At 35.6% G+C, this 24,573-nt stretch overlaps 1 protein-coding gene across 3 annotated transcripts in view; it reads right to left on the minus strand.

Moving 5' to 3' along the window:
- The window catches only part of LOC145662615 (RNA polymerase II-associated protein 1), a 208,192-nt gene that overhangs the window by 153,555 nt on the left and 30,064 nt on the right, over window positions 1-24,573 (minus strand). For 2 of the 3 annotated variants that reach the window (XM_081728347.1, XM_081728346.1), the window contains exon 1: window positions 9,410-9,590. The exons of the other annotated variant lie outside the window; for it this stretch is intronic. The gene's annotated coding sequence lies outside the window, so the exon portion shown is untranslated. Of the gene's footprint in view, window positions 1-9,409; window positions 9,591-24,573 lie in introns of those variants that run through there. 3 annotated transcript variants of the gene reach the window in all.

Raw genomic sequence — 24,573 nt, forward strand, 5'->3', positions numbered from 1 at the left:
CTGAAAAAAGAAAGAAAAAAAAAACACTATCCAATGAGCACTTTGTATTTTTAAGTTCATAGTGACAGACAATGAACGTAGCCTCCGCAATATAGTAATTACTTTACTATACTGTTCTTTACACAAATCCTATTTTGTTGCCTTAAAAACTTTCAGTTCCATTGGTAATATCTAATTTCAGTAACTCATCGGAAAATGAAGATTTCAGAGCAAGCTGAGGCAAACGAGTAGCACACAGTATTAGGACGCCAAACCGCATCGGTCTGGTACTACCTGCTGACACTATCAGTTAAAATACTTTAGGAAAAATTCATGTGTGGAAAACGTTAAGATGTGCACACTTTATGCAATGTCTCCCGCAAAAAGAACATGGTACTTACTTAGATCATGCTCATTATTATAAACTTATATATTCTGAAGATATTCATCTGACTAAAGTAACAAATTTCTGAAATATTAGTCTACCTTTTGCAAGTAATACATTATTACCGTAAATTTTCCAATATTTGGTCCCCATATGGCCCAACGAAACCACAGATAAGACGATTAGGTCTTTTTTTAATTATATTTCTTTATCATTTACGCAGGTTATGTTTCTTTCTTTCTTTATTTATTTATTTGAAATTATTTAAATTAGTGTCTTTTTCACTATAAGTACAATGGCTCTGTATATTTTGCAATCGTTCCTCAGGAATCCGGCATTACGGCACTTGTTTTCTTGTAACAGGGTTGGAGTACGTCAAGACAGCTTTGATCTTCCAAAATCAGAAAGGGTCACACAACCGCAAATCCTTCCAAAGCGTTCATATCTTTTTTACAGAATTTTTGGACAAATAAAAGCTGTATTATTGATAGAGCAAGGTATTACAGGGGGCCAGAAAGAAAAGAACCGGGTCTAATTCGTTAGTCGATATTTCGAGCAAATTGTTACGAAAGTAAAGTGACGTTGGTGTATTACGTTGTCATTTTTAAATGGTAAAACTAGAGATGCAAAAAAGCCGGCTTTTTTGAATCTATGGTTTTTTTCACATAAAAAGCCGGCTTTTTTGGGAAAAAAACGAGAATTTTGGAAATATTGGCTTTTTTCATTTTCATGATTTTTCTATCTAAATAGCTTTCTTACAGTATATTCTATAATTAGATAAGAATTCCATGACCTAAATGCGATATTTCGCTCTGAAATTCACCATCAAGACGGATGGAGCACATGTTTTACGAATTAAAGCTAACATGAAGAATGTAGTATTTGAGGACAATTTTAGAGGCTATTTAACTTTTGAGTTATCGACATCTTTTTCTTCTCTAGATCATTTTAGTTTGTCATCCGTGTTTCATTTCTAAGAGCTTTTAGTACTCTAGTTTCTAGCGCAAAAGTTAAACTTGTCCGTTTTTCTATTTATCCGTCAAAGCGTGCGTTTTTCAATATATCCGTCAAGCCGTACTTCCACATTTCTGTTATATTGTAGCAGTGAAGTGATTTAGCAATAATTTTCCGGACACAACCTTGAATACCAATTTATACAAATAATCAGTAGCGGATGTAGAAAAGTACTTTAGGAGGGGTTTTTCTGATTGTTTCGTTTCCTAAAAAGTCCTAATTTTATTTGGGAGGTGCTTGAAGTTTATGAGTACAGGCATAACTAATATTGCGTTTCGTTTATATGCTTAGCAATAATCTTCCGGATACAACCTTAAAAATCATTTTATACTGAGAATCAGTGGGAAAAGTATTTTAGAAAAGTATTTTGGGAAGGGTTTTTCTTACTAATGTTTAGTTTTTCTAAACATTCGTAATTTTTATTTGACGGAAGCTTAGTTTACGAATAAAGGCATAACTAATAGATATTTCGTTTGTTGCAGACATTCCGTAACTTTGGGGAACGGGCTTCAGTCCGAAAGATCGCCCCCCTAACCTTCGCTAAACCGTTACTGCTGGTAATTAGTAATAATAACGATTTAAAAACAATAAGAAAGGAAGTCGGCCAACTCAAAGTACACGCACTATTTCTACATTCACAAATGGAGTGAAGAAAAGCTTTGTCAGAATGGTCGAATGCTGGTTGAATCCCGGACTTACCGAAAGAAGCGCAAAAGCTCCACTCAGTCATGTTTGTTGTGCAATTGTATTTAGCTTAACTTAAATATATTCCGTAGTCATTTTTTTTTTTTTGGGGGGGGGTTCCATAATGATATGTTGAATCCCTCTTGTTAAAAATTCAGAAAACTTGAGGATTGGGTAAACCGTGATGGTGGTTATATAAAACTTAACTGTAGAATTTCAAGAATATACAGAACCAAAAGCTCTAGAGATGTGCAGCCTTTAAGTGTATCATATACATCTAAGTATTTCTCTTATGTTTTATTTTAATTTTATTTTGTTTCAAAAAGAGGGTATGGAATATTTTAAAGTAAAAATACTACATACTATTTTGCTAGTTACTTGTGTATTTTTTTTAAAAAAGAAGTGTTTACTTTTAGGGTTGGCTGGTTTACACCAACTTTTTTTTTAATAACTGGTTTAAACCAAAAAAAAAAAAAAAAAATTAATTAAATAAATAAATAAATAAAAGGAATGAAAAATGCGAAACTTGTGAACTTCATGGTGACCTTTCCAGATATCAAACCATCTGCAATAGTTTTATTTCCCTTTCACCTTTTAATCAAGGTGTCCCATGTTCAATTCTCTGTCGAACCACAACCCTTCTTTCATGCGTAAACCAAGTAGCGGTTCGGATGTCAGTTTAAGCGAAAGTCTTCTCCTTGATAACCTCGGTATTTCGTAAGGATGTTAAGCCTAAACATGCGAAACGAAACCAAATTGTATATATCTGCATGCCTAAATGCCTGTTGTTTTATAAAGAAGCCAAGATTGCTTAAATATATTGATAGAAATTGGCAAAATTTATCGATTGTCTACGTAGCTTCCAACATTAGCTTGGATTGGACTTTCATTGATATCTACGTACTAAATTTGTAATTTAATACCTCAGTTTTAGCGTACTGATGATGATACGTTGACCTTTAAATTTTACATGCAAAGCAGATTTTCCCGTTATTGTCTTACATTTCATGTAATGACGGGATTTTCTCGATGGCTAGGGCGGGAGATTCTCAATTTAAGAAATTTTCTGACCGGACTTCTTTAAGCTTATTGGAGTTCTTCCGGCATAACCCCGCTGTTGCATAATAACACCAAGGCGAAACAAACTTATTTCTGTGAATATATAATATAAATACATAAAGCAAAAAATCTAAATCAAAAAAGCATGGATTAAACCAAAAAAGCCTGGTTTAAACATCCCCCCAAAAACGGGTTTTTGGCATTTTCAAAAACAACCATGGTTCTTGCCAACTCTGCTTACTTTTGTATATAGGAGGTTAAAAAATTCTTATTATATACATTGGTTAATCCTGTGGAATTCATAATGTAAATATGTTGAAGAAAAATTGTTTGAAATATCTTTTCGAAATTCATAGTTTATTTTCGAGGTTTTATATTATTATCAGCATCAACCACTAATTAAATGACTTTTTGTGTTATAGAGAAGCGAAACAAAGTCTGATTTATCAATTTAAAGCAGAATTTTGAAAAAAGCCCAAAATTTCCCAAGCAAAAAAGCGAAGCAGAAAAAACCGAGTTTTTTTTTCAAAAAAGCCGGTTTTTTTCCGAGCCCTTGCATCTCTAGGTAAAACTCAATTAACCAGTGTTTGTTATAGTTATTTATAGTAATGTTATAGTTATTTAACTTATGTTTGGGGATTAGGGATATTTTTTTTTTCCCTTCAATGTCTAAACTACTTAGTTTAAATTAGGTCTTTTTTTACCTTGTCACCGATGTCTATGATTCACTTTCGTTCTGTCGTTGAGCGAATACACACTTCCAGAAAGTAACTTTTTAGTGGTTAGGTTCTTCCTTAACTTGTATGTGTTAAAAGTATTTTATGGAATTATTTCATCATGAAATTCATTTTCAGTGTCTTAAAATTTTGATTCTTAGAAGAGGAATTGCAATCATGGGTGCTGGTTTACTTTTAGTGCACCACATTTTGGAAGATTTACTGCTAAAATTTAATATTTGCATGAAAAGACAAATTTATAATGAACAAATTTCTGCAAGCGATAAATTAAACACACAGTAATACACCTGTATTTTATGTTTACAAGTACAGGATTACTGGTGTAAAATCATTACATGTGCTTTACGACAGATAAAATAAGTGTGTGCATATGAATGATAGCTATATTAGAAACTATTTTCCACAGATAGTGTATTTCTGCACAGTGTACAGAAGCTGTATTTTATGTTTACAAGTGGTGCGCTACTAGTATGAAACCATAACGAGTGCTACTGAAGCTCGTATCATTGCCAAAACTCACTCACTTCGCTTACGCGGATACCTATCTTCGCTGAGTCGCCTGCTTGTATTCGCACAAATTCCCCCCGTACGAAGTCTTCCCAAAAGAAACCGGGTAGGACATAATCCTCTATGAAAAATTGCGCCTAGGACAAAATCCCCTCGGACGAACTCCCACCGGAAAAGTAAGTTTTAATGAAGCTTCTGTCACTTCCTCAAGGTCTTCTGTTCAATGGGTTTATATCTGAAAAAAAAAAAAAAAAAAAAAAAAAAAAAACTCATACACGATAATATTTGCTGAACTTGCATTCGGAACAAAATAGAAAATTGTTTAGGAGCAATAACATCGGAAAATGTGGTGACTGAGGTTTAGAAATCCAGTGGGCATAATCATCTGCCGGATGGTACTCAGATTATGATAAGTCCATTTATGTTGTTTATTTGTAGACTGCGAATCTCCGGAAAAAAAGCATACCTTCTACATTAGTGCCTATTATTGAAACTGTGTTTACACATTACCCACGATTGTGATTTTATGGAGAATAATTCATTTCGTAAGTCATTTCTGGATGAGAAATTTGGATTTTCATTAATTAAGATTGCCAAAATTCAGTCAAGTGAAAACATATACGTCCATTTTTGTCACAGCAAAAAGATTCCACTCATTTTTTTTTTTTTTTTTCGTTTACCATTTGGTATAATCATTTAATTGAATATGGTAATCTGAATGAAAATAATTTATAATTTCTGTTTGCTTAACTGCAAGTAAAGATTTCCTTTTCATTTCAGGCCTCTAAGAAACAGCATAGTATGAAGAAACGTGCCAGTTCGTTTCGTGAAGCCCCTGAAGAAGCCATGGCGAGGCAAGCGTGAAACGGTTAAGTAAAAATGCTCTGTCAAGTACCCACATGCACCTGATTCCTTACACGAATCAGTAATTGATCTAAAGTGGACCGCGACGGGGACGGGACATGCAGAAGGATTTCTCATTTATGTTAATGGTCCAGAAAGTGCGAACAAAATATTGATTTTTGCGCAAGATGTGTTTCTGCAACTATTGCAGGAACAAGACAGATGGTATATAGAAGGGACATTTGAAGGTGCTCCCAGAGATTTCCGTCAACTTTGTTGGACATTTGTTGAAAGTCAAGTCCAATTGTATATGCCTTGCTTGAAAGGAATAATCACGATACAAGAAATGATTCTAGAAGACTTTCTTAGAAATGTCAATCAAATTGCAAGAAATCGTTAAGAAACCTCAGTGGGGCAACATTAAACTCAATGGACGACCCAACTATAATTAATGTAGTGACTGGTTGCAGTATACTAAATGTTGTTGATTTTTATATTATTTCATTAGTGCACCTTTGGTTTTTAAATCAAATGTATATTTTCACTTTTATTCACTGTATTGTATACCTTTATTTGTTTGATCATTTTGTATAAGTGTATGATGGCACTTCATATTAAAGCAATTTGAAAAGCACGCTTGAGTATTTGTTTGATTTGCTGTGAATGCTAGGTCAGCATGTTTTACGTAATTCGGTGGGGTGTTTTACGACATTTCGGTGGGGATACGGCCGTTTCGGTGTAGGAATTTTTGTTGCACGGATGTCTCGGTGTAACGACGATTAGGTGTGAGGCTGGTTCGGTGTAAAAGTTCCAATGTTTACACCGAAACGTCCACTCTTCAAAATGAAAATTATTCGTTAGGGAGAAATCAATTCATGAAGTAGAAAATATATATTAATAAATAAAATAAAAATTAAATGCTGCTGTAATTGACAGGGGTTACTTATTTACAGTGAGTTCCCTCGCTTCACTCTACGTTAGAACTTCGTATATCCTCAAATGTTATAATTATGAATTGATTGGGAAAACGTTTTGCGGTAATGATATATAGTAAAAAAAGTGTGTGATACATAAACTTTGTGGACACCACACACACCTTATTACGGCAATAACTGTGCACAAATCGCAAAATGCTGCACAATCTTTGAAAGAAAATTTTCAAACACAGGTGGTTTTTCTTCCAAATAACCGCTTTTATATCATGCATACCCAATAAGATTAGCAAATCAAGAAGAAAACTAATTATGAATCAGTGTTGGGATTTTAATTATATTATTACGGAGATGTAAATTCTTGTTATAGTTGTAGAGAAGGACAGTGTCAGAAAAATGTCTCAAGAAAATTTTTTAACGGCCTAAAGAACACAACAAAAGGCTGAATCCTACCAGTTGTTCCTGCAGAAATGGTTTCTATTATGAGTTACTCTTTTGTTCTTAAAATAGGTTCAAAGTTGATGAATTGTGGCCACTGCACGAAGCTAAAACAAAATGAACTATGCATTAGACGCTTGAAGAAAAATCTTTTGGAACCATGATCTCACAAGACTTGATGTTAATTTTTCCGGATTTGATGCTTTCACAAGGATATTTTCACATTTAAAGAGGTTGTGTTGGACTACAAGACCAAATGTTCCATTGTTTTCCTACAAAATAATTAACAGTGGTGATAACAAAACACTATTTGCAGAAATTAAAGGCTGTATGATTTAGCTACGAGTCATAGAATTTACTGACTGTGCCACACTTTCTACTGTTTGTGTCCCTGTAAACACTAGAGTATGTCCCGTCTGCATTTCCAAATTAAACCGTATCGATCAGTTATAAATATTTTCTTTTCCAATAACATGTGTTGCTTCACATTCACGACAAATGCATTGGCACTGGCTTCTAGCTTTTTTTGGTTATAGATTTAGTCAAACGGCCTGTTAAAATAAGTACAGAAAGGGGTTTCAAATTAGTCTGCACCTTCTCTCAGTAGTCCCTGCCAATTATAATTGTTCTTGGCTAAATGCAAAACATTTCAAACCAGAAGACTATTTGTAATTGTAATCATCATATTGGATCCGCCAATTTGAATTTTGTAATTTTAACGTCAGGTTCTGAATCACCTGTCCTAAAACCCCTTTGGCAGTAAGCTGGCCGTATCATTTAATCTTCTATTTTAATGATTATTTTCTGTTTATGCTTGGAGGCCACCTCTAACGTTCAAAGGGTGGTTTCTACCCTTAAACCCGCACCATTGCCAAAATATATAAAAATACGTGACGATTATTTTTTTTTGATGTTCTACAAGTATGCAAAGTTTCATTCAAATCAGTAAATTACACTTCCGTAAGTCTCCATGTTAGTGCTGTTCAAATGGAACAAAAATTTAATTGGCGGACATGAAGTCAGAAAAATGAAAAAATACGCCGATGTTACTAAAAGACTGAGCAATAACAATGTTAATCAGTTTACACTATTGCAGAGTGGCCACACTATGACACTTCATGACTGTTCATTACAAGCATATTATTAATGCAATCAAATATTAGGCTATACACCGAAACGTCCTTTACAGCCAAGCGTCCTTACACCGAAACATCCTAGACCCATTTCGGTGTGCTAATCCTTTAGTTCCTAGGCGAAAAAGTAGATACAGGTAATAAGGAAAGTATTTTTCTGGGATGATAGAGGAGATATGATGGCACTTGCTGTAGAGAGGTCAACTTATATTACATGAGTACTATATTATTATTATTATTATTATTATTATTATTATTATTATTATTACTCGTTAAAAATTACTTTTCCGGGTGTATTTGTCCGGTGAGATATTGTCCTAGGTGCATTTTTTCACATGGGCATTATGTCTTACCCTGTGTCTTTTGGGGGTATTTCCTCCGGAGATATTTTGTCCTAAAATTTCCCTTCGGACCGCATCCCCTCGCTACATTCGGATCCTCCAGCTTCGTCCTGCCCTGACTTGGTTAGATAGCATTCGTGCTTTTTAGTGGCCACCTAGTACACGTTTTTTTTTGTTTTTGTTTGTTTGTTTGTTTTTGTGCACACATTCGAACGCCGTATTTATACGCAAATCACAAAAGAATTGTAATTTTTTAACAATTGCTTATGACGGTCCCCTTGAATTTTATCTATGCCATGTGATATATTTTCATGTTGCCCAGCGCAAATCATTTAGGAAACAATAAAAAGGTAAGCCTGCACGGTTTCATTTTACGAGAACTTTCCCTTACAAGTATAAATACTCATTTGGACGTGTCAGAAAAATGACTGCAAAAAACACAAACCAAGGGTTAACTGCTGTATCGCTGGACCAATTTTAGAAAATTTACCAGATGAATTGGAGAACTCAATTTGGTTTATAAGGAAGAGATTGCAAGTCAGGTGAGGGGAATAGTTGAAGAAAGAAAATACTGGTTGTTGTTAGTTGTTTTTGAGGTTGTAAGCGGCATTATATGTGAAGGCAGTTTCATAAAGTAGACTGTTCCTACAACGTACAGAATTCTTCACCGAAGGAAATTAGTATGTTAGATAGTTGTCACTGACATACACTCATTCACTTTAATCCTAGTACGTACAGCCATTGAAAAGTTTTCGCACTGATTTCCTATACTGTGAGAATTTTTTTCCGCCAATGGGATTTAATACCCTACACAATCTTATTTCAACTAGACTTGCTCATTTTAACCGTAAAATTACATTCTTATGGTGGACTATTCTTAATTAGTGCCAAACTAGGGGAATAGTTTTGGAACTGGGGGGACAAAAAAAAGCTAACCCAACCTAACCTGAATCAACGCTAAAATAGAGAAAATATACGAAGGAAATAAGGAACTTAAAAAATCCCCCACCCAAAAAATGCCCAAAATTGCTTATTGAGGTATTGAAATAGTGCAATTTTAATGTATTATTGGAAGGAAACAGATGAAAATGATAGTAGGAATGGTCATGTCATTGCATTTCTTGCAATTCGGTGGTTTCTTTTCTGGATTTTTTTTCGTTTCTACGTTTAATTTGGGACATTGATATTGCACGCAGATGACCCCCATCTCTAACACATTACCCCATTTATATCGTTGAAGAATATTCCTGTTAGTTTGCCAATGCGTCTACACTCATACAATCTGACCAAATGAAAGTGCAAGGTTGTATTTAATACTCTTGCACAACATAGTAGAGATAACATATGTGTTATTTACCTTTTATGTTCTTTCTTTCTTAAAGTCTGTAATCACTAGCTTTAGCACGTAAGATAGAAAAACAACTTTTTTTCGGACACATAACTCAGGTTTTACAACTATATATCTAACACCATTTTCCTCTTCGTCTTCTTCATAACATAACGGGATAGTCTGCTGTTCTCACGCTCCCTTTGTTTTCACACCGATGAGCAGCTCTAGAGGTAACATGAGGTATGACATTTGTAACGTATGTTTCAAACTTTTCGGTAGTTATGACGAATAGTGATGAGCAAATGCAAGACCAAGACCAAGACCGGGGTGGTCTTGGTCTTGATCTTGCACTGGAAAGCTTGGTCTTGGTCTTGGACTTGGTCTTGCACACCCAGTCTTGGCCTTGGTCTTGGTCTTGCATGAAAGAGTCTTGCAAGTCTTGCATTTAAGAAATCTCAAGCTTTTCATAGGTAAATTTTACTATGGATATAAGTGATAATAAACTCTACAATGCGCCAATAGTAACGGAAATACAACGCATGTTTCTAAATGTAATATAGTTTAACTTTGTGTAAGTATGATGATAGTGTACAACATAGGTGATGACCTTTCCTTTTTTAATGTGTGCCCACGCTTCACTACTTGTAAGATATGCCTAAATCACAACGTTTCGTAATCTGATTATATTTTTTAACAGATCTAACACTTCACTGGATCTCAAACTGGGGAGGCTATCCCTGAGACGCATGAAAGAAAATCAAGACGGCACAGATTATTGAAATACCATGAATTGCAAAATTATTTTTACACTCTAAAGGCGTCAGATTTTTTTCTTTTCAACCACGATTAGCTAATCCTTGTATTAATCAAATTTCCAATTAAATATTGAGATTTTGTTTTACTGATTCCAATATGTACTCTATGGGGCAGAAACATTGACATTACGCAAAAGTGATGAAAAAAGTGCAGGCTTTCGATGAAGAAGAGAGAATTAGCTGTGTTGAACGGACAACGAACGAGAAGGTGTTTAAAAAATTAGCAGTAGGGAAAAAAAGAATAATTTTAGATATTGTTAAGAGGAGAAAGAGGAACAGGTTAGGATATTGGTTGAGGAGGAACTGTATTATGAAGGACGTGCTGGAGGGTATTGTGGAAGGAAAGAGACTGACGAAGCAGCAGACTAGTTGAAGGAAGGTACTAAAACAGAAAATTGCTAAGTCAAGACGAAGAGACTAGCTGAGGACCACCGAACGTCGAAGCTTCTCAGTTGCAGCAAGTAACCTGCCAATAATGGCAGAATAGCTATTATGGAGATGATTATATATTTAGCAATATTGACTAAAAAGGGAGAGAGAAAATTAAAATAATAATTATTATAATCAAACCTCTTAATACAGTGAAACCTGTCAACTTGGCCACCTCTCTAAGTTGGCCACCTGCTTATCTTGGCCTAGTTCGTCTTGAACCTGCATTTTCCCATAAGACATTCGTTACTTACTACTCTATAAGTGTGCCACCTGTCTATCTTGGAAGTTGGCCACACTGAAGCAATGTTTTCCCTATGATGATAATGATAAATTTACCTGTGTATCTTGGCCACGCAAAATACAGTTTTGTTATTTTTCTTAACTTTTTCGAATTCCCATATGAGAGGCAGATGTTCTGTATTTGTGACTGGACACAAAGGAGCATAGATTCGCACGATTTGTTCTTGGAGGTCAATGGCCAGAACACTACCGTCATAGAGGGGTGGTGAAGGAAGGTGTGAAAAGGAAAAAGCACGTACAGGAATTCAGGAAATGGTTGTACGCATTTGTTTACCCTATCTGTTTTGGTAAAATCATTAGCTATATCAACTCCTCAGTGGGGAGCTTTAGTAATTCCGGAAAATTCTCAAGGTTAAAACTAAACATCTCAATTGTCAACTATTGGCACCTGCCGGCTTGTCAAAAGATAGCGGAGTTTTTGAGGTATGAATTCCCTGAAGATTTTCTCAAACCATCTTTTGCTCCGAGGGAAACAGTTCTAGCTCATTAACAAGAGGTAGTTAACTACAATATTAGAATGTGCATATCCGCCAAAAAGAATAAAAACAAATACGTCTAGAATGAACCACCATTCAGTAACAACTAAAAAGAAGTAATATAAATTGCATATGAATTTCTCAATTTATAACTTAGCTTTTCTTGTTTTCAATCTGAATAAGTCAGTGTGTTATAATATCAATTTCAATAAACTTCGTACATACGCTTCCATTTCATGGTTGTTTGTGTTATTGTGTTTTCAATCCGAATAATCCAATGTACCAGACTAGTTTTCAGGAAGAGAAAGGTATGCACATATATTAAACATACTATAGTAATATTTTCTAGTACTGTATATTTTTATGATTACTCTATATACATTATTTATAAGTAGCTATCGTGCCACTGATTATTAAAATTTTACAATCAAGTAATACTTGAAATCCTATTCTAAAAATACACAAATCACACTTATTTTCTGTAAGTTGGCCACCTGTCTAAGTTGGCCACTTTTCGATGGAACCGATGGTGGCCAACATAGACAGGTTTCACTATATTTTAGAATAATTTGAGTGAAAACGGAAAACGAATCAACTGTCTATGTCTTTTGTGTAAATTCAATCTATATAAATATTTTTGGCTTGTATTGGGAATACAAAATAACGGCATCAAACGCCAAGTTATTTGAAGTTTCACTTGTGAATATGGATTACTAACATCAATTACCCACGTCGTTGTGTTAAACATAATAATAATAATAATAATAATAATAATAATAATAATAATAATAATAATAATAATAATAATAATAATAATAATAATAATCTATCAGGCCTTGTTTCCATTTTGCACTAATACACAATAACACACTGAGCAAGGCTATGTGATAATATATAAAAAAAACAGTATCACGTAACAGTTTCAACACAATAACTGTGTCTTCATCAGACTTCCACTCCTTCTTAGTGGAGTGGAAGGAGTAGAGTTTAAGTCTGATGAAGACACAGTTATTGTGTTGAAACTGTTACGTGATACTGTTTTTTTACATATTATCACATAGCCTTGCTCAGTGTGTTATTGTGTATTAATAATAATATTTATTATTAAAATATTTCGTTAGTCAGTCACTTTTTACTATTACTAAAGCGCTCTCTGATATCAGCCATTTTCGATTATTTTTATATTTCTCTCCCCTCCTACTCCCCAAGTTGCTGGGCTGAATTTGAATTTAAACGGCATCAGAAATGTCACTGTTCGTCTCAGAGACCCCAAAAACTAATTATTCGGCACTAATATCGGTCATGTTCAATAAGCTTATATATTTCCTTTACCCCCATGTTGCGAGGAACGGCATCGGAAGCGTCATTGTTCATCTCAATCACCTCGAAAACCATGAGTTCGACATTGATAATGGTATTTTTTGATAATTTTATATATCTTGTTCCTCTCCCAAGTTGCGGTGCTGAATTTGCATTTAAACGGGATCGGAAGTATCACTGTTCACCTTAGCGACGTCGAAACCTATGGATTCGACACTAATATTTGGTCATTTTTTATCATTATTATGTATCTCCCTCTCTCCAAGTTACGATGCTGAATTTGGTCGTAAACGGTATCGGAAGTGTCAGTATTCAACTCAGCGAACTGAAAAACTATGGATTCGACAGTAATATTTGTCATTTTCGATCGTTTTTATATATATTATCTTTCCTCCACCAAGCTAAGGGGCTGAACTTGAATTTAAATAGCATCGGAAGTGTCACTGTTTATCTGAGCGACTCCAAAAACTATAGACTCCATTTTAATATTGGCCATTTTCGATCATTTTTAAATATCTTTCATTCCCCCTCCCCTAATCTGCACCGTCAAAGTGATATGACAGAAACCACCTTAGGTCTGATCCTCATCTATGTCGAAAATTTGATTGAGATCGATTGGCTGGTTCAAGAGTGATGGACTCAGAAAGCACTTACATTTTTAATATATATATATATATATATATATATATATATATATATATATATATATATATATATATATATATATATATATATATATATATATATATATATATATATATATATATATATATATATATATACCCTCTCCGTCCCGTACGTTGCAGCGTCAAAGTGAAACGATAAAAATCGCTCCAGGCCTGAACTTCATCTGCATTATCATGTGCCAATTTATTATATGACACTATAGAGCTTCTGAAATTAATATTAACTGTACCAATTGCGTCAGTAAAAGAAGAAATGTTTTTTTTTTTTTCACATCAAAAAGAATTGACACTTTCAAGAAATTGAATGTCCCAGGAAAGGTTATCACCATTGGTTATGCTTTCCATCGAAAAAGACCTGACAGTAAGAATACAAGAGTTCAACCAACATGTATTTGGCAAATTTGTTCCAATCAAAGAGAGAAGAATGAACTTACTAATTAAATAAGGTGATTAATCGGATTAAATGTTTTGCATTTTTTTAAAAAAAAAAAACAGAATTTTATTTAATTTAACATGTCACATAGCATTTGCATCTAAAGTTATGCTGATTAGTCAATGAGTCCACTTTATATCTTCTGACTCCGATCGTTCGTATCGTACTGCAACACCCGAAACCAAAATCCACCATCCGCCACTGATATATATGAAGTAAAAAGATCAAAATTTATTTTGTAACAAAGAAAAACTTATTTATACTTAGAATTCATGTACAATTTCGTCTAAATTGTGAATATGTGACATGTCCGCTGGGGGAAATTTTTTTATTTTTGTTATGGGCAACATTTTACGGTATATTGTGCATTGTTGGCTATAGTAACTTCAAGATGCTCAAGATGTTTCTTTTTTCTACAAGCTGCAGTTGAAAAAGTGTTTACAGGATAAAAATTGTTTATATCATTAAAGATATGAACGTCAACTTGAATGTCCTGCCCGTGACAGAAAACTACCAAAAGTTATTGTATTGAATTATTAAATTTGAGAATTCAGTTCGTACGTAGTAGAAGTATCAATTTGCACGTGCAATTCACATTCACAAAACTTTGGACTAATGCTAATAATATATTTCGATTTATTTCAATTTGAAAACTTGTCCTGCCCGTGACAGTGGGCATGCCACTGGTGGGAATGTCTGTGTACATTGGTTTTTCATGATGGAAAATGATTCCATGTGTACTGAAATAACGTTTTCTAAGCATGAACTTTATTTACTTAAATAGAGAATTATCTATTACTGTCAGTATGATGTTTTAACTTAAAATAAGTATCATATAAATATTATCATTAGCGTCAACTTTTTCTTGGTTTCAAGCGAGCAGTGGATGGGCTTGGAGTACGTACAAAAAGGCCAGTATGGAACTTTGTGAAACAAAAGAAAGTAATTGTAGAAAGTGCTGCTGATTTCGTAGCAGCTTTAAGCTCTTCGTTTCAAAATATTTCTGTTTTACTACTATCATCAGCAGAAATGGAAGTAAACAAAGAACAATTGAAGTATAAGACATTTTGAATAATAGACAGGAAAATGCTCTGTCAATTGAATGTCTCCAATGAAAAGACTTTTTTTCCTGCGATTTGACAGCGAAAATTTGGTCCTTCGTCGAACTTTTAAATCAGAGCTTCATCCGTGTAAAATTTTTAAATTCCTAACAGACCTTTATTTAGATTTTGAAAATGATGATTAAGCTACGAAGCTATCCTGAGCGACAACTTAGGTTTGGATAGTAACAAAACTTGTGTTGGGCCAGCTGTTGAAGATTTAACACAAGGAACATTTTGGTTGGTGGAATTTTTCTCTAGTGAACAGAAAAAGAGAACAGACAGGCAACGACCCGCTCGGGAGAGTAATACTCCCGGAAGTACGTTTTTTCGCGCGCTACTCTAGCCAGTTGTTTTACGCGCTATCCTAGTCAGTTGTTTAAGTTGGTCACAAAATCTATATCATTTAGTACAAGGGGAACAAAACGATCCTTATATCATGGAGTACAAGGGCAACAAAACGAGCCCTGCGGGGCTTCTAACCCGTTCCTACTACTACTACTACTTATCTTCACAAAAGTAAGTAAATCACATTTTTGAGTATTAGTTTCGTATTATTTTAATTTAAAAAGTGTTATAAAAATGTAAAAAATAAATGTTAAAAAAATGTAAAAAAAAAAAACTTTCCTCGGGCCGGGTTTGTACTCACGCCAAAAGAGATCTTCGTTACTAGCATATAGCGCTAGCCCACTCGGCCACGAGGACCGACACCAACAAAGGTCTGAATTCTGCTATTTGAATACAACGTGGCAAGACTTAGATAACGCCAACCAATCAGAACTGTGTTTTTCGTTCCTACTTCCGGGAGCATTACTCTCCTGAACTAGTCCTGACAGGCATGCATTTATCGCACAAAGCCCAGTGGAAGAGGACGAAGAAGTCAAGGTAATTTGTATAAAGGCCGTCAGCGATTGCGGTAAAATTTTCAGGACTGTTGAGGAAGCTGTGTTTTACGTGCTTTTCGATCAAATAATCTCTGTGATACCAGCAGTGCCGTCCCGTGGGAAGAGGCGAGCGAGGCGTCAAAGTAAGGGGGCGCAAAATTCGGTAGGAAAATGAAAAGATATGTATAAAATGGAACGAAAAAAGTATTAAAAAGTGCTCAACATCAAGGAAAAGCAGGTTTTATTTTTGAAATTTTTTCACGTTTCACGCCAACCATGGTGGCGTTTTGCGGGTGGTTTGTTGACCTCACTCATATTCACTGGGGCGCCGTCGTATACTCGCGCCCCGGGAGCTAATTTTCCACGGCACGGCACTAGATACCAACACCTATTTTATATACGGTTAAACACAGCGTTCTATACGAATTTCCCTACAAGATGGGTGTAAATGGGCAAGCAGAAACATTTCCTAAAGAGTAGGTGGTGAGAAATAAGTGTACTACATATTATTTTTGCGTCATAAAAGCGAGCCTCAAGTAAAGTAAATAGAATTATTTGTGTACAATGCTACAGCTGAACAGCAGAAATAGGCTTATTTTCGATTTTATTTCACTTTTGAAATCATTCTTATTAAGATTTTGTGTGTTGATTCACACGGTGTCCTGCCCGTAACAACCATGTGTCCTGCCCGTGACACAATAAAGTTTAGTTTTTTTTTAAAATTATTATTATTAATACAAATATTTACTTACATAAATTTCTCTTATGTGAAGTTTGTTGGAAAATTAATCATTTATACATTTGCGCTTAAATAAAAACATTTTGAGTTAAGAATTCACAGAGTTTTGTAACATTCACCTGGTGTGTCGAAAGTCACTTCTCTTTTTTGTCCCCGCCCGTGACAGACGTTTAGGAATTAATATTTTCTACTCTAAACAGAAAAAAATACTGAAAACATCAACTAGATACACTCCTAAGTCTGTACTGCTCACGTATCATACATTAGCAGAATTTATCTTGTACTTTTAGAAATATACAAATTTAAAGCATCAAAAATGTAGTGAAAGTGTCCTGCCCGTGACGATGGAATGGCCCAAAAGTGGATCTGAAAAAGTAGGGGGACGGTAGACGTCACGCCGTCCGCCTGCCTATCTTTGTCCATTGTATCTTTTTAGGAACTGGGGAGACGCTGTACATATTTTTTGGAGGTGGGGGTGGCGTCCCCTGTATTCTCCCTCACTTTTACCCTGTGTGGCGCGAAATGCTTGGTTAGTGTTATTTTCTTTCTCTTTCAGCAGATGTTATATGTATGCTCATTTCTTTTTCTCTTTTGCTGGATTTTCTTATTTCATTCTTCATATGAGAATTTTAAACTATCAAAAATACGTCCTGAATTTTGTCTTTAAAGGTGTCAGTAATAATTTTAATTTCTTAGTGATGGTCGCTGGCATTCGTAACGGTTTGTATAGCACTGATCTTGATCTTGTGTCTTCCTGCGAAAAGGGCGATAAATAAGGACCTTATCATTTATATAGTATTCAATTTGTATGTGTTTCCTATCGAATATTTTTTTCTGGTTTTCGTGAATTTTAAAAGGTTCTTCTTGAATTTTTCAATTACGAGGAGCATTCAAGTTATAACACCTCCTATTTTTTCTCACTAACTAATCCACATGAAAAGTATGAAACTTGTGTCATTTCTCGATGTAATCTCCCTGCAGCTGAACACATTCTTCAATGCGCCATGATTCCATAACCGCAGAGAACGAATCTGTTTTGACCACTGCAAAATCGCTGAGACAAAAGCGGCACGGTTAGTGATTGTGGGACTACTCTTTCGTCGTTCAAAACAACCAAAAGTCGCTGGCAACTAGGTCAGGTGACTAAGGAGCATAAGAAATCACTTCGAAGTTATTGTCACGAAGAAACTACTGCATCAAATTCGCCAGATCCGCTGGTGCGTTTCTTGGTGGAAGAGCACACGTGCAGTCTTTTCCAGCCGTTTTTACTCAATGCTGGAAGGAGCTTCTTTGTTAAAACATCCTTGTAAGACGCACCTATCGCTGCAATGTACTTTGGAATCCAATGCGTAAGAGTACTTCATCGCTGTCCCTGAACATGGCCACCATAATTTTTCAGCACTGGTGCTTACACAAAATACTTTTGGTGGCTGTAAATCTGTGTGCTTCCATTAAGCAGGCTAGTGCTTCGTTTCAGGATTAAGCAACGCCATTCATGTCTCATCCATTGTCACAATCGATGAAAAGAAGGTCCCATTTATGACGTCATCACGCATCAGTCTTGTGATCGCCGTCAGCATTTGTGGCACTCACCTGGAGGACACTTCACATTTTCAGATCTTTATGCAGGATTTTGTGGGGAAAAACATGGAAATGCCAATTTTGGAGGCGATGTGTTCCACACTCATTCGGCGATCTTCCAGAACAACTTACTCTACTCTTCGATTTTGTCATCAGACCTACTTGTGCGAGGATGAGATTGTCTCGTTTTGTTGTCACACGACTATCTGCATTCTTTGAACTGTCACACCCACGAACGCACATTAGACACTGTAATCGTTATTTACGTCGTGGTTCGGAACAACTTTTATTTCTCATATATCCCCTTTTCTTAATTGTGATTCCCAGTCTTACCATGACGTATACGATCACTTGCCCATGCCCACAGTTTCCACCTACGATAACTGGGAATATGGTAAATGGAAATGTAAGCAACGTAAATTTTGTTGTTTAGCTACACGTATAAAGAAAATTAAGTATTAAACATGTAACAAATGATAAAGTCGCTTTTCGATAAAAGAAATATAATGTTACTATAAGAGCACAAACATTACATGCCTTTATATTTGCAATATATTCACCATTAACAATTTAACACTATTGACACGATGGCGGCGTGGCTATGATAATAAATGACGATGGTGGCTTAAAATGTTAATAAACTCACGTGTTTCTTCGGCTAGCCTGTTGAAGTTGCTCCCTTGCTGTCCCGTGTTCGAGGAGGTGCGCTGGTTCTGGGGCGAAGTCCCAAAGGTTAACTTTCCGTTGCTGCTTCTTTAATGAGAGCTCCTAATAGGTGCCACAATTATAAGTCCTGTCCCGTAGGGTCGTTATCAAGGTACTGTTAAACAAGTGCACTCATAGAAAAATCACTATGAAAAATATAAACTGTCACTTTGTATATAGAAAACTAGGCAGCCTGAATGCTGCTTTTAGGAAAGTGTAATTTGGGCGACCGAACGTCAACACGTTCCTCTTGAACTGGCCCACGGCGACTGCCCCTTTTGTTCAGTTAGCTAGTGCGTATATCTTTTCCGGGCTGAAGCTCTTCGGTGATGACGTATGATGACAAGTTCACACTCTTTGGCTAAAGAAGTGCGGACATTTTAAATAATCAAATCAGCGTTGAGCACCGTCAAGAAGTAAAGTGTTTTTGCGACTTTCCCGTTTTTCCAGAGTTAGAGATCGTTCACAAAGAGAGTCGTTGTTTCTGCGTCGTATGTCCGTATATGGTTACGAAATCTAACGGAAGTCCACTAACACAGATGAAAAGACATTCCAAAGCGATGACAAAGAGTTTCTAGAACATTTGGGTTTATATGAGGGTTGGTTAATAAAGTTCAGAATAAATCTATTTTCTCAATGTTTCTTTTAAATCGCAAAAATGAGCTGTAGGACGGTGACAACACATCCATGACACTATCATTACATGTTTCACTCAATTGGCGATGAATTTCAAGCGGGGTCACATCATGCAAATGGAGAAAATGAATGATTACACGCTGTTCTTGTAATGAAAACGTTGCCATTTTACGAATATCGTAGTATCTCACTCTCACTCAGGTGTTGCCACACTTGGTACAATCGCACCAAATTCAGCCCTTTTTGTTATTCATCGACCCCTTGGTGCCACGCTGGCATTTTCAGCCCCTTTTGTGAAAAAGTTGGTACAACTCTACCCAATTCAGCACCATTTAACAAATAGGCCTACTTGTGACACTTTTAAAAGTGTCAGTAAGACTCTTCCTACATTTTACGTTACTCATGCTGTGTGTTGGACTCTTTAAAATGCTGTTGAACGTTCATTCTGTGATGTTGCACCGGTTAACAGTACGAACTTTGTGTGGAAAATGCGTAATTCGAACTATACCGGGAAAAAATGACGCGGATGAAGGAGACCAGAAAGAAGCAGTGTGGTGGAACTTTTAGCTTGAAATCTTTTCTTAAAAAGTTGAACCAAGTATTGAATCAATAACTGTTTTCCCTTTTAATTTGCAGCCTCTGTTATACTTCCTACATGCGAGAAAAGTTTCATCTATTTCCACGGTTGTTCCGGGTCCTACTATTTGGATGTTTTTAAAATATTTTTTTTTAAAAGAGCACTTATTTGATTTGGACTCTTGGAAGAGGGGGTGTTTTAGAATTTTATCTCTTTTAGTTTCGTGTTATAGAGCCGTGTATTATACTGGTATAAAATAATGAATTCAGCCCTTTTTGTTTCAATTTGGTACTATTTTCAGCCCACTTTAGAGCTTGGACTGTGGCAACACTGCTCTCACTGCTGCCAGAAGAGTTCTATGTGCCGTACGGCGTTGCTATCTCTGTCACACATTGATAGCGAGTGCTCGCGTATTTTAATATAAACAGCACGTTTCTATTACCAGTCCTGACATAAAATTGAAAGTATTATTATTTGAATGAACCTTGTGTTTTAAATAAGACTTTAGTTGTGTAATTGATGTAGTGTGTAGTTGACTACTACTAACTTGGGGTTGTGTAATTGACTTTACTTCACAGTATGCCGCGTAGGGTGGTCGTTAATTTACAACATTGTAATTTTTTTCGGGACACCCCTTCATTTGATGCCAATTGTCGAAATACTATTCTGTGCAAAATTTCATTCCAATCGAATGAGGATAAATGGTGCCGCAAAGAGCCTAAAGTTTTTGATCATTTATTGGGAACTTTTGAAGTATCCAACAGATGGCAGCACCTATAAAGATATAATAACAAGCACTTCAAGCTACATTTTCAAACTTGATTTTCAAGAGAAATTGGAAATTAAGATGTGATACGAAAATAAATTATTTTGATTGGATAAATGTCATATTTAATATGTTTTTTGGCATAAAATTTATTTAGCGACATGCGCTTGATTTTATGTTTCTGATGCGTTCCGCCAGTTCTGTTATTTGAAGGCCAGTCAAGTAAAAGCCAATATCTTAGATCAATGGGAACTAGAAGCACCGATAAGATTTATCTTTTAGAGTACGACAATTGCCAAATTGTAGGTTTCAAGTTACCATCAAATGCACAAACGCTCGGGGTGCTATGTTACAACCTTAGAAAAGTAAAGTTTACGTCGTAGTATGTCTTTAGTGATAAAAGACGTTGAAGTTTTTTGGGAAAAGGCCCGTATTCCAACGAAAAAATACCAACATAGTGTAGAGAAATTGGAAAAAAGTTATAATGAATAGAGGTCATATTCACGAAGAAATTAAATGTCGACTAAAAGCAGGGAATTCGTGTTACTATTCGGTTCAAAATCTCTTGTCGTCGCGAATTCTGTCGAGGAATTTGAAGCTTAAAATATATAAAACGATAATCATGCCTTTTGTTGTGTATGGTTGTGAAACATGGTCGCTTACTCTGAGGGAAGAACATAGACTGAAAGTATTTGAGAACAGGATCCTGAGAAGAATATTCGGACCCAAGAGGAACGAGAATGGGGAATGGCGGAAGCTTCATAACGAGGAACTACATAGTTTATACGGTTTACCCAACATTGTTAGGGTCGTCAAGTCTAGGAGGCTTAGGTGGGCAGGTCATGTAGCTAGAATGGAAGAAGGTAGAAACGCTTTCAAAGTCTTGACTGGTAGACCCATAGGAAAACGACCATTAGGAAGACCTAGGCGCAGATGGGAGGACAATATTAAGATGGATCTCGCAGAGATAGGAATACAAAGTAGAAACTGGATGCAATTAGCTAAGGATAGAAGTCAGTGGAGAGCTTTTGTGAACGCGGCACTGAACCTCCGGGTTCCATAGGCCATGGAGTTAGTTAGTTAGTTAATGAATAGAGGTCTTTGCGCAAATCTCCTGTTCGGCGAACTGAATTACAAAAGAAAAAGGAGGAAGACTTTCTGAAAAAAAATGGATGATCTTTTCGACATTACTCATTCTGCTTTGGATCTCAATGACAACGAGGAAGATAAAATGGATCTTCTTAGTTAGAGGAAAAAAGGACGACTTGGATGCATGATTGAAGCTGACATTGTCCTATTGGAAAAAGAGAGATCGAAACTTCTTGTAGTTTTGGATAAGTGCAAAGTTAGTGACAGAGATATGGTTCATATTTTAACTGCTGTTGCCGAAGCATTGACTTGCTTATAAATTGATAATCTATTTGCCTTTGTCGTCAAGCTTTGCGTCAGTTAGATGCTGTAACTTGCAAGAAGTTTTTTTTTTTTTTTTTTGGGTGAAATTGAAAGAAGAAATGCTGTTACCGTGCACTAAGATGAAAAGATGCTTACTGCATTGCCGAAGATAGAGTTCGTTGACAGACAAGCGGTTATTGTTACTTTCAGTGAAATTGAACGATTACTAGAAGTTCCGAAATTACTATCTGCTACAGGAGAGCATCAAGCGATTGCTGTGCATAATATTCTGGAAATTTGTGATCTTGTTGATAAAGTTTGTTCTTTGCTGTGACACATCCTTCGCAAATACTGGACAAATAAAACGTGCCTGCATCTTGTTGGAACAATATTTGGGAAGAGATATTTTATGTTTGTTATGCATGCATCACATTTATGAACTCGTTTTAAAAGTTGTTTTCGAGTTAAAGTCCAATGATCGTTCCGGACCAAACATTTCTATTTTCAATCGTTTTCAACAAGCTTAAAGTGATATTGACAAAACTAAATTCAAGCTTAGTATACATGAGTGCATTCAAGAAAAATTACACGATACTGCCAATGATGTTCTTCAGATATCTATGCAGAATATCTAGAATAGCTTACGCAGAGAAGACTGCCTTGAAGTTATTGAGCTTGCTGTTATTTTTATCAGAGGAGTTTTTTTCTTTTTTTTTTTTTTGCTAGCCGTAGCTAGCACCCACCCAAAGGGTTACGCCCTTTATTTGGGAAGCGGAGTTAATAGGAACTGCAGGTATAGGTTGATTGTCGTGAGGCAAAAGAGATTTTATTAACTTTATTATATCCAAGTCCAGGGTGCGAATTACCGGGGGGGATGAGGGGGATTTTCCCCCTCAATCACATTTTGTTCCCCCCCCCAAAGAAGTCAGCTGAAGTATCCCCACCGGGGATGCTCGCTTTCCCCCTCAAACTATGCTTAGTGTAACTCCAAATTTCACTGATTTTTGTTATTTCTTGTAAGTTTAATCTTCTAGCTGTATTTCGAAATGATCGATGTAAACTGTTCAGTTTTGGTCATTTCTACTTACCACTTAATTACCCACTATTTTCAACGTTGTTTAGTAGAACTATATTATTATGACTACGGTTGTTACTTGCAACTGTACCTTCGTACCTTTCAGTTCGTCATCGTTTGTGAATTTGAATGTACTAATTGCGTATAACAAAGCCACATATAGATTTATGAATGTTCTTAGCGGTTGGCCAAGAAGAAGTAAACAAATAGCTTCTTCTACCATACTTGGCGAAGTTCGGATATGTCTTATTCATCTTCTATATTTGTTATCATCTTTTTTTAATTTTTGTTATAACATGTTATTTCATTTTCCAGTGTACTCTTTGTTAGCACATGGTCTTCATTCCCTAGTAGGTTGTGTGTATGCAACTCAAAAGTTGCATTTAATTTGTGATAATTAGCATAGTAATCACTGCTTTTACAGTTTACGGAAATGAACTTTTGAAACTGTAGGGCTACTCAAAATCTGAGATATAGGTATTCTCTCGTAAAGTATATGTTAACGTACACGCTGGGGGATACGCTCCTAGTGAGCAGACATGTTAATGAAGGTGATTTTTACGTGAATAAGCGATTAATTCAAGATTTGTTTCAGCATTTGTTAATACGACTGGTTCTCCGTATCATTGTCCGTGTCTGTATAAGCATTTTAACTAGAGCGGTTTTTATATATATATATATATATATATATATATATATATATATATATATATATATATATATATATATATATATATATAAGTTAACCCTTCATTTTTCCATCTTTTCACTGTACAGTTTGCTGTCCACGCAATTAATGTTGTCTGAAAAACTTCAGTGTAATGTTTTACTTTATTTGAATAACGTAACCCATAGTGAATCAACTCATCTTCAACCTAACAGTAAAGTAATTTTTAAGTGTTGACTTTCCGTGCCCATCACGGAATCGATATTTGGAGAAAAAAAAGTCGTGATGAGCACAGCTTTAGCGGGAAGTAGAAGCACAAGCTCGAAATTTGAATTGAGAGATTTTAAATATTTGGCCTTCGATTTGACCTTGATGTGAGAAATCGGGACCAGCAACAATCCATTTCTTATTTGATAGGCTAATATCTAGATTTTCTTTAAAAAAAAAAAAAAAGTCCGGTTTAACTGACAATTTTAGTGGTTTTCACAAGACTGAAGTAGGTTTCTTTTCGCAACCTGTATGTATTAATGCAAAGTGGAAGCTTTCAATATGAGTGGAAAAATTAACATATGCTTGTGATCATGGCTATCGCTCGAGCCAAATTATT

Source organism: Thermobia domestica, chromosome 10 (assembly GCF_964235325.1).
Source record: "Thermobia domestica chromosome 10, izTheDome1.hap1.1, whole genome shotgun sequence".
Lineage (NCBI taxonomy): Eukaryota > Metazoa > Arthropoda > Insecta > Zygentoma > Lepismatidae > Thermobia > Thermobia domestica.